Here is a 14,828-nt window from a genome sequence, read left to right as displayed (position 1 = left end):
AATTTTAGGACCACCAACAGAATAAAAACAAGAAAAAATATTTGAATACACATTTCATCAAAGAAGAATTGAATGACCAATAAACATGTGAAAAAATGCTTGTTATTTGTCATTAAGGAAATGCAAATTAAAACCTCAAAGAAATACTACCACTAACAAACTACAATACCTAAAGTTAAGAAGACTGACAATAGCTAATGGTGGAGAATGTGGAGCAACTAGAAATCTCATACATTGCTGGTGGGATTATAAAACAGTACAGACACTGGAAAATATTTTGGCAGTTTCTTATAAAATCAAACAATCTTTGTTTCTTGCCATCTGACTCAGGAATCTTACTCTTAAGTATTTACCCAAGGGAAATGAAAATATGTGTCCACAAAATGACATACATGAATATTCATAACAGCTTTAATCATAATAGCCAAAGCCTAAGAACAACACAAGTGTTCATCAGCAGATAAACAAAATGTGTTCTTGATTACACAACTGTGTCCACTTGTCAAGACTCATTTAACTATATAAGAGATGAACTTTATTGTATGGAAATTATATATCAAAACTTGATTTAAATTGTTAGCTAGCGGGAGGAGGGGCAAGATGGCTGAAGAGTAGGGTCCCCAAATCACCTGTCTCCACCAAATTACCTAGATAACCTTCAAATCATCCTGAAAATCTCCGAATTCAGGCTGAGATTTAAAGAGAGAAAGCTGGAATGCTACAGTGAGAAGAGTGCATGCTTCTATCAAGGTAGGAAGACCGGGAAAAAGAAATAAAAAAACAAAAGGCCTCCAAGGGGGAGGGGCCCCGCGAGGAGCCGGGCTGAGGCCAGGGCGAGTGTCCCCAGGACAGGAAAGCTCGTCCGGGAGAAGCAGGAGCTGCACCAACCTTCCCGGGTGGAAAGGCGCCCACAGGGAGTTAGAGCAGGACCCCAGGAAGGGCGGGGATGTCCTCGGGCTCCTTGGGACACTAACAGACACCTGCGCGCCCAGGAGAGTGCAACATACCCCGCGGCCGAGCTCCCTAAAAGACTGCAGCACGCACGGTGGGCCCCGGAGCAGATCGGAGGGGCTCGGGCGGCGGCTCCGCAGAGGGGGCTGCGCGGCCGGGAGCTCGAATCCAACAGCGCAGGCCCTGGAGCCCAGGGCGCCAGGGCCACAGCCTGGGATCCGGCCTCCCCCCGGGACAGGCAGAGGCTGGGAGGGCCCAGGACAGCAAGGACGCTCCTGCCCCGAGCTGAGCAGATCAGCAGCCCCGACCCGGAGCCTCCAGGCCCTGCAGACGGAGTGCTTCAGGGTTCCTGTGGGGGCTGAATCCAGGGCTCCAGAGCAGCCGCCGCCACCATGGTTGTTCCTCCTGGGGCCTCACGGGGTAAACAACTCCCACTGAGCCCTGCACCAGGCAGGGGGCAGAGCAGTTCCCCCGAGTGCTGACACCTGAAAATCAGCACAACAGGCCCCTCCCCCAGAAGACCAGATCGACGGACAAGTTCCAGGGGAAGTCAAGGGACATAAAGTACGCAGAATCAGAAGATACTCCCCCGTGTTTTTTTTTCTTTTCATTTCTTTTCTTTTCTTTTCTTTCTTTTCTTTTCTTTTCTTTTCTTTTCTTTTCTTCTTTTCTTTTCATTTCTTTTTTCTTTTCTTTTCTTTTTTCTTTTTTTTCTTTTCTTTTCTTTTTTCTTTTCTTTTCTTTTTTCTTTTTTTTCTTTTCTTTTTTCTTCTTTTCTTTTCTTTTCTTTTTTTCTTGATTTCTGTTTGCTTCCGCCACCCTTTTTTTCCTTTCTTTTTCTTTCTCTTTTTCTTCTCTTTTTTCTTCTTTTTCTTCCTTTTTTCTTTTTCTCTTTTCTTTCCTTCTTTCTCTTTTTCTCCTTTTCCCAAAACAACTTGTTTTTGGCCATTCTGCACTGAGCAAAATGACTAGAAGGAAAACCTCACCTCAAAAGAAAGAATCAGAAACAGTCCTCTCTCCCACACAGTTACAAAATCTGGATTACAATTCAATGTCAGAAAGCCAATTCAAAAGCACTATCATACAGCTACTGGTGGCTCTAGAAAAAAGCATAAAGGACTCAAGAGACTTAATGACTGCAGAATTTAGATCCAATCAGGCAGAAATTAAAAATCAATTGAATGAGATGTAATCCAAATTAGAAGTCCGAATGATGAGGGTTAACGAGGTGGAAGAACGAGTGAGTGACATAGAAGACAAGTTGATGGCAAAGAGAGAAACTGAGGAAAAAAGAGACAGACAATTAAAAGACCATGAGGTTAGATTAAGGGAAATAGACGACAGCCTGAGGAAGAAAAACCTACGTTTAATTGGGGTACCTGAGGGCGCCGAAAGGGACAGAGGGCCAGAATATGTATTTGAACAAATCATAGCTGAAAACTTTCCTAATCTGGGAAGGGAAACAGGCATTCAGATCCAGGAAATAGAGAGATCCCCCCCTAAAATCAATAAAACCGTTCAACACCTCGACATCTAATAGTGAAGCTTGCAAATTCCAAAGAAAAAGAGAAGATCCTTAAAGCAGCAAGAGACAAGAAATCCCTGACTTTTATGGGGAGGAGTATTAGGGTAACAGCAGACCTCTCCACAGAGACCTGGCAGGCCAGAAAGGGCTGGCAGGATATATTCAGGGTCCTAAATGAGAAGAACATGCAACCAAGAATACTTTATCCAGCAAGGCTCTCATTCAAAATGGAAGGAGACAGAAGTGCTTCCAAGACAGGCAGGAACTGAAAGAATATGTGACCTCCAAACCAGATCTGCAAGAAATTTTAAGGGGGACTTTAAAATTCCCCTTTAAGAAGAAGTTCAGTGAACAATCCACAAAAACAGGGACAAAATAGATATCATGATGACACTAAACTCATATCTGTCAATAGTAACTCTGAATGTGAATGGGCTTAATGACCCCATCAAAAGGCGCAGAGTTTCAGACTGGATAAAAAAGCAGGACCCATCTATTTACTGTCTACAAGAGACTCATTTTAGACAGAAGGACACCTACAGCCTGAAAATAAAAGGTTGGAGAACCATTTACCATTCAAATGGTCCTCAAAAGAAAGCAGGGGTAGCCATCCTTATATCAGATAAACTAAAATTTACCCCAAAGACTGTAGTGAAAGATGAAGAGGGACACTATCTCATACTTAAAGGATATATCCAACAAGAGGACTTAACAAACTTCAATATATATGCCCCGAATGTGGGAGCTGCCAAATATTTAAACCAATTAATAACCAAAGTGAAGAAATACTTAGATAATAATACACTTATACTTGGTGACTTCAATCTAGCTCTTTCTACCCTCAATAGGTCTTCTAAGCACAACATCTCCAAAGAAACGAGAGCTTTAAATGATACACTGGACCAGATAGATTTCACGGATATCTACAGAACTTTACATCCAAACTCCACTGAATACACATTCTTCTCAAGTGCACATGGAACTTTCTCCAGAATAGACCACATACTGAGTCACAAATCGGGTCTGAACTGATACAAAAGATTGGGATCATCCCCTGCATATACTCAGACCATAATGCCTTGAAATTAGAACTAAATCACAACAAGAAGTTTGGAAGGACCTCAAACACGTGGAGGTTAAGGACCATCCTGCTAAAAGATGAAAGGGTCAACCAGGAAATTAAGGAAGAATTTAAAAGATTCATGGAAACTAATGAGAATGAAGATACAACTGTTCAAAATCTTTGGGATGCAGCAAAAGCAGTACTAAGGAGGAAATACATCGGAATACAAGCATCCATTCAAAAACTGGAAAGAACTCAAATACAAAAGCTAACCTTACACATAAAGGAGCTAGAGAAAAAACAGCAGGTGGACCCTACACCCAGCAGAAAAAGAGACTTAATTAAAATTCGAGCAGAACTCAACGAAATCGAGACCAGAAGAACTGTGGAACAGATCTCCAGAACCAGGAGTTGGTTCTTTGAAAGAATTAATAAGATAGATAAACCATTAGCCAGCCTTATTAAAAAGAAGAGAGAGAAGACTCAAATTAATAAAATCATGAATGAGAAAGGAGAGATCACTACCAACACCAAGGAAATACAAACGATTTTAAAAACATATTATGAACAGCTATACGCCAATAAATTAGGCAATCTAGAAGAAATGGACACATTCCTGGAAAGCCTCAAACTACCAAAACTGGAACAGGAAGAAATAGAAAACCTGAACAGGCCAATAACCAGGGAGGAAATTGAAGCAGTCATCTAAAACCTCCCGACACACAAAAGTCCAGTGCCAGATGGCTTCCCAGGGGAATTCTATCAAACGTTTAAAGAAGAAACCATAGCTATTCTACTAAAGCTGTTTGGAAAGATAGAAAGAGATGGAGAACTTCCAAATTAGTTCTATGAGGCCAGCATCACCTTAATTCCAAAACCAGACAAAGACCCCACCAAAAAGGAGAATTACAGACCAATATCCCTGATGAACATGGATGCAACAATTCTAAACAAGATACTAGCCAATAGGAATCAACAGTACATTAAGAAAATTATTCACCAAGACCAAGTAGGATTTATCCCCGGGACTCAAGGCTGGTTCAACACTCGTAAAACAATCAATGTGATTCATCATATCAGCAAGAGAAAAACCAAGAACCATATGATCCTCTCATTAGATGCAGAGAAAGCATTTGACAAAATACAGCATCCATTCCTGATCAAAACTCTTCAGAATGTAGGGGTAGAGGGAACTTTCCTCAACATCTTAAAAGTCATCTACGAAAAGCCCACAGCAAATATCATTCTCAATGGGGAAGCACTGGAAGTCTTTCCCCTAAGATCAGGAACAAGACAGGGATGTCCACTCTCACCACTGCTATTCAACATAGTACTGGAAGTCCTAGCCTCAGCAATCAGGCAACAAAAAGACATTAAAGGCATTCAAATTGGCAAAGAAGAAGTCAAACTCTCCCTCTTCGCCGATAACATGATACTCTACATAGAAAACCCAATAGCCTCCACCCCAAGATTGCTAGAACTCATACAGCAATTTGGTAGTGTGGCAGGATACAAAATCAATGCCCAGAAATCAATGGCATTTCTATACACTAACAATGAGACTGAAGAAAGAGAAATTAAGGAGTCAATCCCATTTACAATTGCACCCAAAAGTGTAAGATACCTAGGAATAAACCTAACTAAAGACGTAAATGATCAATACCCTCAAAACTATAGAACACTTCTGAAAGAAATTGAGGAAGACACAAAGAGATGGAAAAATATTCCATGCTCATGGATTGGCAGAATTAATATTGTGAAAATGTCAATGTTACCCAGGGCAATTTACACGTTTAATGCAATCCCTATCAAAATACCAGGGACTTTCTTCAGAGAGTTAGAACAAATTATTTTAAGATTTGTGTGGAATCAGAAAAGACCCCGAATAGCCAGGGGAATTTTAAAAAAGAAAACCATATCTGGGGGCATCACAATGCCAGATTTCAGTTGTACTACAAAGCTGTGGTCATCAGGACAGTGTGGTACTGGCACAAAATCAGACACATAGATCAATGGAACAGAATAGAGAACCCAAAAGTGGACCCTGAACTTTATGGTCAACTAATATTCGATAAATGAGGAAAGACTATCCATTGGAAGAAAGACAGTCTCTGCAATAAATGGTGCTGGGAAAATTGGACATCCACATGCAGAAGAATGAAACTAGACCACTCTGTTTCACCATACACAAAGATAAACTCAAAATGGATGAAAGATCTAAATGTGGGACAAGATTCCATCAAAATCCTAGAGGAGAACACAGGCAACACTCTTTTTGAACTCGGCCACAGTAACTTCTTGCAAGATACATCCACGAATCAAGAGAAACAAAAGCAAAAATGAACTATTGGGACTTCATCAAGATTAGAAGCTTTTGCAAAGCAAAGGATACATTCAACAAAACTAAAAGACAACCTACAGAATCGGAGAAGATATTTGCAAATGACATATCAGATAAAGGGTAGTTTCCAAAATATATAAAGAACTTATTAAAGTCAACACCAAAGAAACAAACAATCCAATCATGAAATGGGCAAAAGACATGAAGAGAAATCTCACAGAGGAAGACATAGACATGGCCAACATGCACATGAGAAAATGCTTTGCATCACTTGCCATCAGGGAAATACAAATCAAAACCACAATGAGATACCACCTCACTCCAGTGAGAATGGGGAAAATTAAGAAGGCAGGAAACCACAAATGTTGGCGAGGATGTGGAGAAAAGGGAACCCTCTTACACTGTTGGTGGGAATGTGAACTGGTGCAGCCACTCTGGAAAACTGTGTGGAGGTTCCTCAAAGAGTTAAAAATAGACCTGCCCTACGACCCAGCAATTGCACTGTTGGGGATTTACCCCTACGATTCAGATGCAATGAAACGCCGGGACACCTGCACCCCGATGTTTATAGCAGCAATGTCCACAATAGCCGAACTGTGGAAGGAACCTTGGTGTCCATCTAAATATGAATGGATAAAGAAGGTGTGGTTTATGTATACAATGGAATACTACTCAGCCATTAGAAATGACAAATACCCACCATTTGCTTCAAAGTGGATGGAACTGGAGGGTATTATGCTGAGTGAAGTAAGTCAATCGGAGAAGGACAGTGTATGTTCTCATTCATTTGGGGATTATAAATAATAGTGAAAGGGAATATAGGGGAAGGGAGAAGAAATGTGTGGGAAATATCAGAGAGACAGATCATGAAGACTCCTGACTCTGGGAAGCGAACTAGGGGTGGTGGGAGGGGAGGAGGGCGGGGGGTGGGGGTGAATGGGTGACGGGCACTGAGGGGGACACTTGACGGGATGAGCACTGGGTGTTATTCTGTATGTTGGTAAACTGAAAACCAATAAAAAATTAATTTATTAAAAAATAAATAAATTGTTAGCTAGCCCTCTTGCCAAAAAAAAAAACACCTTAAAAATGTTAAAAATAAGCTATAAGTATTCTCTGTAGCTGGAGAACTGGTCTCAAAGAGCATAGCAGGACCTTTATCAGTATATGTTCAAAGAGCTCCATAAAAAACATTGAAATTAGTTAATTCTATGGTCATTCTTATTGTTTCAATTGTAAGGATACAGTTATATTAATTGCATTCACTCTATGAACTGCACCAATTATTTCATCAGCTCAGTTTAGAGCTTCTTTTGCCTAATAAAACTGCTTCCTTTTCAGACAATTTAATATCAAGCTAATATCAAGCTATCAATTTAATATTAATTTAATATCAATACAAATGATTATTTAAGCCAAATTCCTTATACAAAAGCTCCCTACAGCAATCTCATTTAGTAAAGCATTATAATAAAATTCAACACGCTTCTGCCATATTATATTTGACTAATTCTAAACTTATTTTTTTAGTATTTACTGTCAGAGCAATACTATTAGTAAAGTATGGACCCAGAAGTCTTTTCAAATGCAGGAATTGTAATGTCTCCTTTGAATGTATAGTCTTAATGAACAGCACTCACAGTCCATTAGAAAACATTTCAAAATATTAACTCACATTTGCAGAAATCACAAATCATCTTTTGGTTTACAGATCTCTATTTTCTCATGCAAATATTTCTTTTACTCAATATTTATACAATGTTTGAGGGGTCGAGCTCACCAACTTGCCTCATAAGTATTTTGGATTAGTCAAAACTCAGCATGTGTATTTCTAGCAATATATATCATTCAGAAAACCCACTATGCACAAACTGAGTATTGCATAGTAATAATATTACTATAGTAATGATTATTACTACTAATTGAACACATATAAGAAACCATTCTTTCATTTTGTTTCAATGAATTCCGAGAATAATGAGGGACTATTTAATTCAATGTGGGAAAAAAAAATAATTCAATGTGGGAGAAAAGTTATAGTGATCCAGTTTCTAATTTTAATTGATTTTATAGAAGTGAGTACTTGCATACTACAATTAAAAGTTTTTTTTAAGGATAAGTAAACTAAATTATTCGCTGATGCAGGAATTAGATACTAGATACCTATATGCTGGAAACTAGACCAGGTAACACATAGATGAAGAAAAATATGTAGTTTCAAGAAGCTTATGATGAATATACTTAAGAAATCAGTGAAGTGATTTTGATCCCCAAACAAGGAATACTAGCATATGTATGCAAAAAGGGAACAAAACTATTCTCTGAAAAAAGACTGAATTTCAAAACTGATCAGCTGTTTTAAATCAACATCCTGAAATCAGCAATGAGAATTGTTATATGAGGTTTTATTTACCCTTAATTTATATTTCCTTTTTTTCTGGGAGAAAATAGATTTCAATTCAACTAATCTCCAACAAATCAATAAGGAAAAGACATTAAAACTTTAGAAAATTAGGCAAAATACTTTAAAAGTTACTTCACAAAGATTATACAAAAGGCCAATATCATAATAAAATATTTAGATGTATTAATTACCAGGGAAATGAAAATTAAAACCATAATACAATAATATTTCACATGAAACAGAAAGGCTAACATGCAAAAATCAGACAGTACTACTCAGGGAGAATACTAGAACTCCCATTCACTGATGCTGATGTGTAAAATTGGGAATTCCAATAAAGTTGAACATTTTTTACTTATTTCCCTTATGACTCAGCAATTCTATATGTGTGGAAATGTATGTGTGTAGATATAGATATAGATACAGATACAGATATAAATATTTACACATATATGATATTACTCTTTTCTACAAAACTGTTATAATTGAGGTAAAATTGACATACAATGTTATATTGGTTTCAGGTATACAAAATATTGATTTGACAAGTTTCTCAATGCTCATAACAATAAGTGTAGTCCCAATCTGTCACCATATAATGTTAATAACATAACAATATTATTGAATATATTCCCTATGTTGTACTTTTGTACTCTGCATCTTATTTATTATATAACTGGAAGTTTGTACCTCTTAATTCCCTTCATCTATTTTGTTCATTCAAAAATTCCCATAGGAACCACCTCCCCTCTGGCAACTACCACTTTGTGCTCTGTATTTAAGTGTCTGTTTATTCTGTTTGTTCATCTGTTTTGTTTCCTAAATTCCATGTTATATGTGAAATCATATGGTATTCATTTTTCTCTGCTGGATTTATTTCAGTTAGCATGATACCCTCTAGGTCCATCTGTGTGGTTGCAAATGGCAAAATCTCACTCTTTTTTAAGTTAAAGTAATACACATACACCACATACACACAAACACATATTATTTCTTTACCCATTCATATATCCATGGACAATTTGGAAGACTGTATGTTTCTAGAAATTCATTCATTTCTCTAGGTTGTCAGATTTGTTGGCATATAATTTTTCATAATATTTTTATATAATTCTTCATATTTCTGTGGAGTTGGTTGCTATTTCTCCTTCATTTTATTTATTTGAGTCATTTCTCTTTTTTCTTGTTGAGTCTGGATAGAGGATTATCAATTTTATCTTTTCAAAGAACCAACTCTTGGACTCATTGATCTTCTCTATTACTTTTTAGTCTCTATTTTATTTATTCCTGCCATAGTATTTATTAATTCCTTCTTTCTACTAGCTTTGGACTTTGTTCTTTTTGTAGTTCCTTTAGGGGTAAGTTTTTGTTGTTTATTTTTTTCTTGTTTCTTGAGTTAGAGCTGTATTGCTACATAAACTTCACTCTTACAACAACTTTTGCTACATACTAAAGATTTTGGATTATTGTGTTTTCATTTTCGTTTGTGTCCATGTATTTTTTAATTACCTTTCATTTCTTCATCGACCCATTGGTTGTTCAGTAGCATGTTATTTAGCTCTGTGTGCTTGTGTTTTTGAGAGATTTTTACCCCTGTAATTGATTTCTAGTTTCATACCATTGTGGTTAATTTTTTTTCTTAGTGTTATTTTAAACTTTTCAAATTTATCGAGGCTTGTTTTATGGCCTTGTTTTATGATCTATCCTGGAGAATGTGCCATGTGCACTTGAAGAGGGTGTGTTCCTCTGCTTTTATAATATTCTTCCATCCCTTCACTTTCAATCTACATGTGTTTTTAGGTGTGAAGTAAGTGTCATGCAGGCAATATATAGATGGGTCTTGCTTTTTTATATTATTCATGAGAGACACAGGCAGAGGGAGGAGCAGGCTCCTTGCAGGGGGCCTGATGCGGACTCGATCCCAGATTCCAGGATCAGGACCTGAGCCAAAGGCAGGCACTCAACCACTGAGCCACCCAGGTGTCCCTGGTCCATTTACATTTAAAGTAATTATTAATGGTTACATATTTATTGCCATTTTAAAATTGTTTTCTTGTTGTTCTGGTAGTTCTTGTCTGCTCCTTTCTTCCCTCCTTTACTTCTCTTGTGTTTTGTTGTTTTGTTTTGTTTTGTTTTTTTCCCAAATCAGTATAGTTTTTATTGCATTATTAAGGTATCACAAATAAGTCTGAAAAATCATCTGGCCACTTGCTGTTTCTGTTGCTGGACAACTGAGAGCTTATTCATCAGCCTGCTGAACTGTTCGTTTTTCAGAAATATAGATACCATCAAAAAATTTTCTGATATCCTTGTTCTTAACAGTTGTCGCTTGCTGAATCAAAGCAGCTGAGTTCGAAACAAGTTCAATGTCATTTCCTTCAAGAATTAACTCATCTTTTTGGGCTTGAGATACAGAACAAGCAATACCTCGCCTCATTCAAATGCTGCGAATGTATTTTTCACCTAGGAAATTTCGGATTTCAACAAGAGAACCATTCTTCTGAATAACACTGATGGGGAAGTGAGCATACCCCGACCTCATCTTGTTTTTTTTTTTAATTTTATTTATTTATTCATGATAGACAGACAGACAGAGGCAGAGACACAGGTAGAGAGAGAAGCAGGCTCCATGCAGGGAGCCCAACGCGGGACTTGATCCTGGGACTCCAGAATCACGCCCCGGGCCAAAGGCAGGCGCTAAACCACTGAGCCACCCAGGGATCCCTCACCGACCTCATCTTGTAAAGGAAGCCCAGTGTAATGCCCTTGATCATGTTCAGTATGTGACTACAGATCGTGAGAACAGTAGCCAGTTATTTTCTATTTCCCCACCATGCGTCAACTCGGAGCCTCTTCTTTTTCTTTCCGAGAAGACTGAGTTCTACATTGATGTGATTGAAGTCCCTTCGCAGCGTTCCTCTGGGGTCCTTCACAATCACAGTGTGTACCTTCATGGTGATGTCAACATTTTCTGGAATGTCGACAGTCTGATTGCTGAGAATGGTCTTCATTCTCGCAATAGATGTGGCAAAGCTTCCCTTGCGTTTTGATAGCTTTCTTTAGTGTTTGCTTAACTTCCCTTCTCTTTATTTTTTTGTTTATTGTGATTTTTTTTAACTTGTGGTTACCACTGCATTCATATATTATGCATGTTGTGTGTATAGTAGGCTATAATAAGTTGATGGTTGCTTAAGTTTGAACGCGTTCTAAAAGCCCTAACTTGTTACTCCCTCCCTCACGTATTATGTATATGATGTCATATCTTACATCTTCTTATTTTGTGTAACCCTTAACCAAATTTTTGGCACACTTTATTTTACTACTTTTGTGTTTTAACCTCCATACTGGCCTTATAAATAAATAATCTTTCATTCTGTTGTCATATGTGAAATTGTTTCCTTTCTTAATTTTCTTTACTTCTAATTATCATTACTTATAAAGTTGGTTTAGTGGTGATGAATTCCTCTAACTTCTTTTGCCTAGGAAGCTTTTTCTGTCCTCTTCAATTCTGAATGATAACCTTGCTGGGTATTCTTAATTGTAGGTTTTTTACTTTTATCACTTTGAAGATATCATGCCAATCCCTTCTGGCTTGCAATGTTACTGCTAAAAAAAAAAATAGCTGATAACCTTATGGAGTTTCCCTTATTTGTAACTACTTTCTTTTGTTGTTTTTAAATTCTCTCTTTATTGTTATATTTAGCTTTTTTAATTATTATGTGTCTTGTGGACCTTGTTGGGTTCATCTTGTTAACGGCTTCTTTTAATTCTTGCACCTAGATCTGTTTCCTGCCCCAGGTTAGGGAAGCTTCCAGCCATTTTCTCAAATATTTTTTGCCCCTCTCTCTCTCTCTCCTCATTCTGGGATTTCTATAATGTGAATGTTTTTATGCTTGATGATGTTACATTGTTTTCTTAACCTATTCTCTTTTATTATTCTTTTTGCTTTTTGATGTTCAGATTGGTTACTTTCCATTATCCTGTCTTCCAGATCACTGACCCATTTTTCTGCATTCTCTAATCAGATGTTGATTCTTTTCTAGTGTATTTTTCATATCACTTACTGAATTCTTCAGCCCTGATTCATTATTATTTATATTATCTATGTCTTTGTGGAAGCTCTCACTGAGTTTACCCATTCTTTGCTAAAGTCCTGTGAGTATCTTTATGACCATTACTTTGAACTTTTTATCAGGCATATGACTTACCTTTGTTTCATTTCATTCTTTTACTGTGATTTTGTCTTGTTCTTTCATTTGGAACATATTCCTCTGTCTCTTCATTTCGTCTAACTCTCTGTGTTTGTTTCTATGTATTAGATAGGTCAGCTACATCTCCTGATCTTGAAACTGGTGGCCTTGTGTATAAGAGCTCCTGTGGTACCCTATAGTGCAGTGTCCCCATATCATCAGGATCAGGTGCCTCACAGGTGTGCCCTGTGTGGGCTGCATGTAACCTTCTGTTGCGGCTGAGCCATCATTGCCTTCAGCCCAGATAGCTACAATGGCTCACTTTGCCCTCTGTGAGCACACTTTTGAGAGTTCTGGCTGAGACCAGATAGGACTGGTTGGTGGGTGAGACCATTACACATCCCAGCAGTGTGCTATTAGCCTCTCTGCCAAAACTGCACAAAAGTGCAGGGCTCAGTCACTGTACATGCAGTTAAGAAGCCAGGCTGAAGGAACTGTGGATGCCCAGTGTGTGGGTTTGAGACCCCTCTCCAGGACTGGAGTCCCCTTGGAGTGGTGCTAGTCCAGGCCTAAGCTGCATACCAGGTGTAGTAGGGCAGAAACAGCTTTGGAGGGCTGGGGGCAAAATGGTGGAAAAGTAGGGGTCCTCAATTCACTTGGTCACATAAACTTACCTAGATAACTCTCAAAGCATCCTGAACACCTACAAATTCGACCTGAGATTTAAAGAGAATAGCTGGGGATCCCTGGGTGGCTCAGCAGTTTGGCACCTGCCTTTGGCCCAGGGCATGATCGTGGAGACCTGGGATCGAGTCCCACATCGGGCTCCTGGTGTGGAGCCAGCTTCTCCCTCTGCCTGTGTCTCTGCCTCTCTCTCTCTCTCTCATGAATAAATAAAAATATTTAAAAAATTAAAAAATAAAGAGAACAGTTGGAATGCTTCCAAGAGAAAAGTTTTCACTTCTAATGAGGTAGGAAGGTAAAAATAAATAAATTACTTAATTAAAAAGAATTAAGTGGGGGAGAGGAACCGTGAGTAGCAAGGCTAAAGCAGAGTGGCAAAAGCCTCCAGGATAGGAAAGCCCAGCCATGGAGAAGCAGGAACCTTAAAAATCCACACCAGAAAAGTGCTTAGCAGGGAAATTGGGTCAGTGAAGCCTCAAGATTCCTGGAGTCACTATAAGAGGAGGGGCACCCAGGGGAAAGCTCACGGCAAACCATGGTCCAATATCGGTAAAGCGCCACAGCCCTTCAAGGCATTTAGGAGAAGCCAGTGGTTAAGAGAGTGGCTCTGGAGCTGCATTAACTCTATAGCCAAGCAATGGACAGAGGTGACTGAGCCCCATTGTCTTCAGAAGAGGCAGTCCCTGGGAGTGCAGATCCAGTGGCACTGGCCCTGGATCCCAGGGCACCCAAGCAGACAAAGCCCGGGATCATGTGTTCCCCCTGTGATAGGCAGAAGTGGGGAGGGCACAGGATAGCAAGAACTCTCCTGCTACTGGGCGCCCCACAAACTGTGCAGATCAGTGTAGCTGTGCGGACCTGGAGCATCTAGGCCAGTGCAAACTGGGAGATTGTGGTTAGTTACTTGCAGGGAGCTTGAATCTGGAGCTGGAAATCTGGCTACTGCCATTATTGTTTTTCCTCTTTGTTTCACCTTGTTCCTGGGAGAGGCAGGGCCTAGAGTGAACAAAGGCCTCACAGAATAAACAGCTCACATGGAGCTGGAAACTTGGCAAGGGGCAGGGCACCTCTGCCCAGGCACACACACCTGAAAATCAGCAGAACCCTGCCCCAGAAGACCAGCTGGAAGAACAAGGGAAGAGCAACTTTATTGACCAAGCAGCACTGAAAAATTCCAGGACCTAGGGAAAATTGAGGGAAAGTACTATATAGAATTAAAGGATCCCCTTTTTTTCTTCTTTTTTCTTCCATTTTCCATTATACTCATCTTTATATCACACTAAAAATTTCCAATATTTTTTCTCCTTTCCCACCTTAACTACATTATACCAGCTCTTCAATTTTAAGTTTTTTCTTTTTTGACTTTCATATTTCTAAAAATACATGTCTTAGGTATATTTTTCACTTATGGATTCCCTTCAATGTATTCAATGTAATTTTGGTAGATATATGAGATATGAGTTTTTGTTTTGTGTTTTTTGTTTGTTTGTTTTCTGCCTCATTTTGTTTTACAATGGTGGGAGTTAATACCTTCTAAAACATGACCAACATACATCCAGAACCAAGTGGAATACCATACTGGTTCATTCTGTGAGATTATATCCCCTCTTTCTTCCCATTCTGACCCCTACTTTTATCTTGTTTATGTTTTGGTGGTCAATGTTGGGGTT

At 38.8% G+C, this 14,828-nt stretch overlaps 1 protein-coding gene and 1 pseudogene across 5 annotated transcripts in view; both read right to left on the bottom strand.

The window, feature by feature from the left end:
- Nucleotides 1–14,828, bottom strand: part of HDX (highly divergent homeobox) — a 280,813-nt gene that overhangs the window by 64,095 nt on the left and 201,890 nt on the right. The gene's annotated exons all lie outside the window — the stretch shown is intronic.
- On the bottom strand, nt 10,436–11,341 carry LOC140627647 (large ribosomal subunit protein uL6-like; annotated as a pseudogene).

Source organism: Canis lupus, chromosome X (assembly GCF_048164855.1).
Source record: "Canis lupus baileyi chromosome X, mCanLup2.hap1, whole genome shotgun sequence".
NCBI lineage: Eukaryota > Metazoa > Chordata > Mammalia > Carnivora > Canidae > Canis > Canis lupus.
Note: the sequence above shows the minus strand (reverse complement) of the source record. Positions and strands in the feature narration are given on the sequence as shown.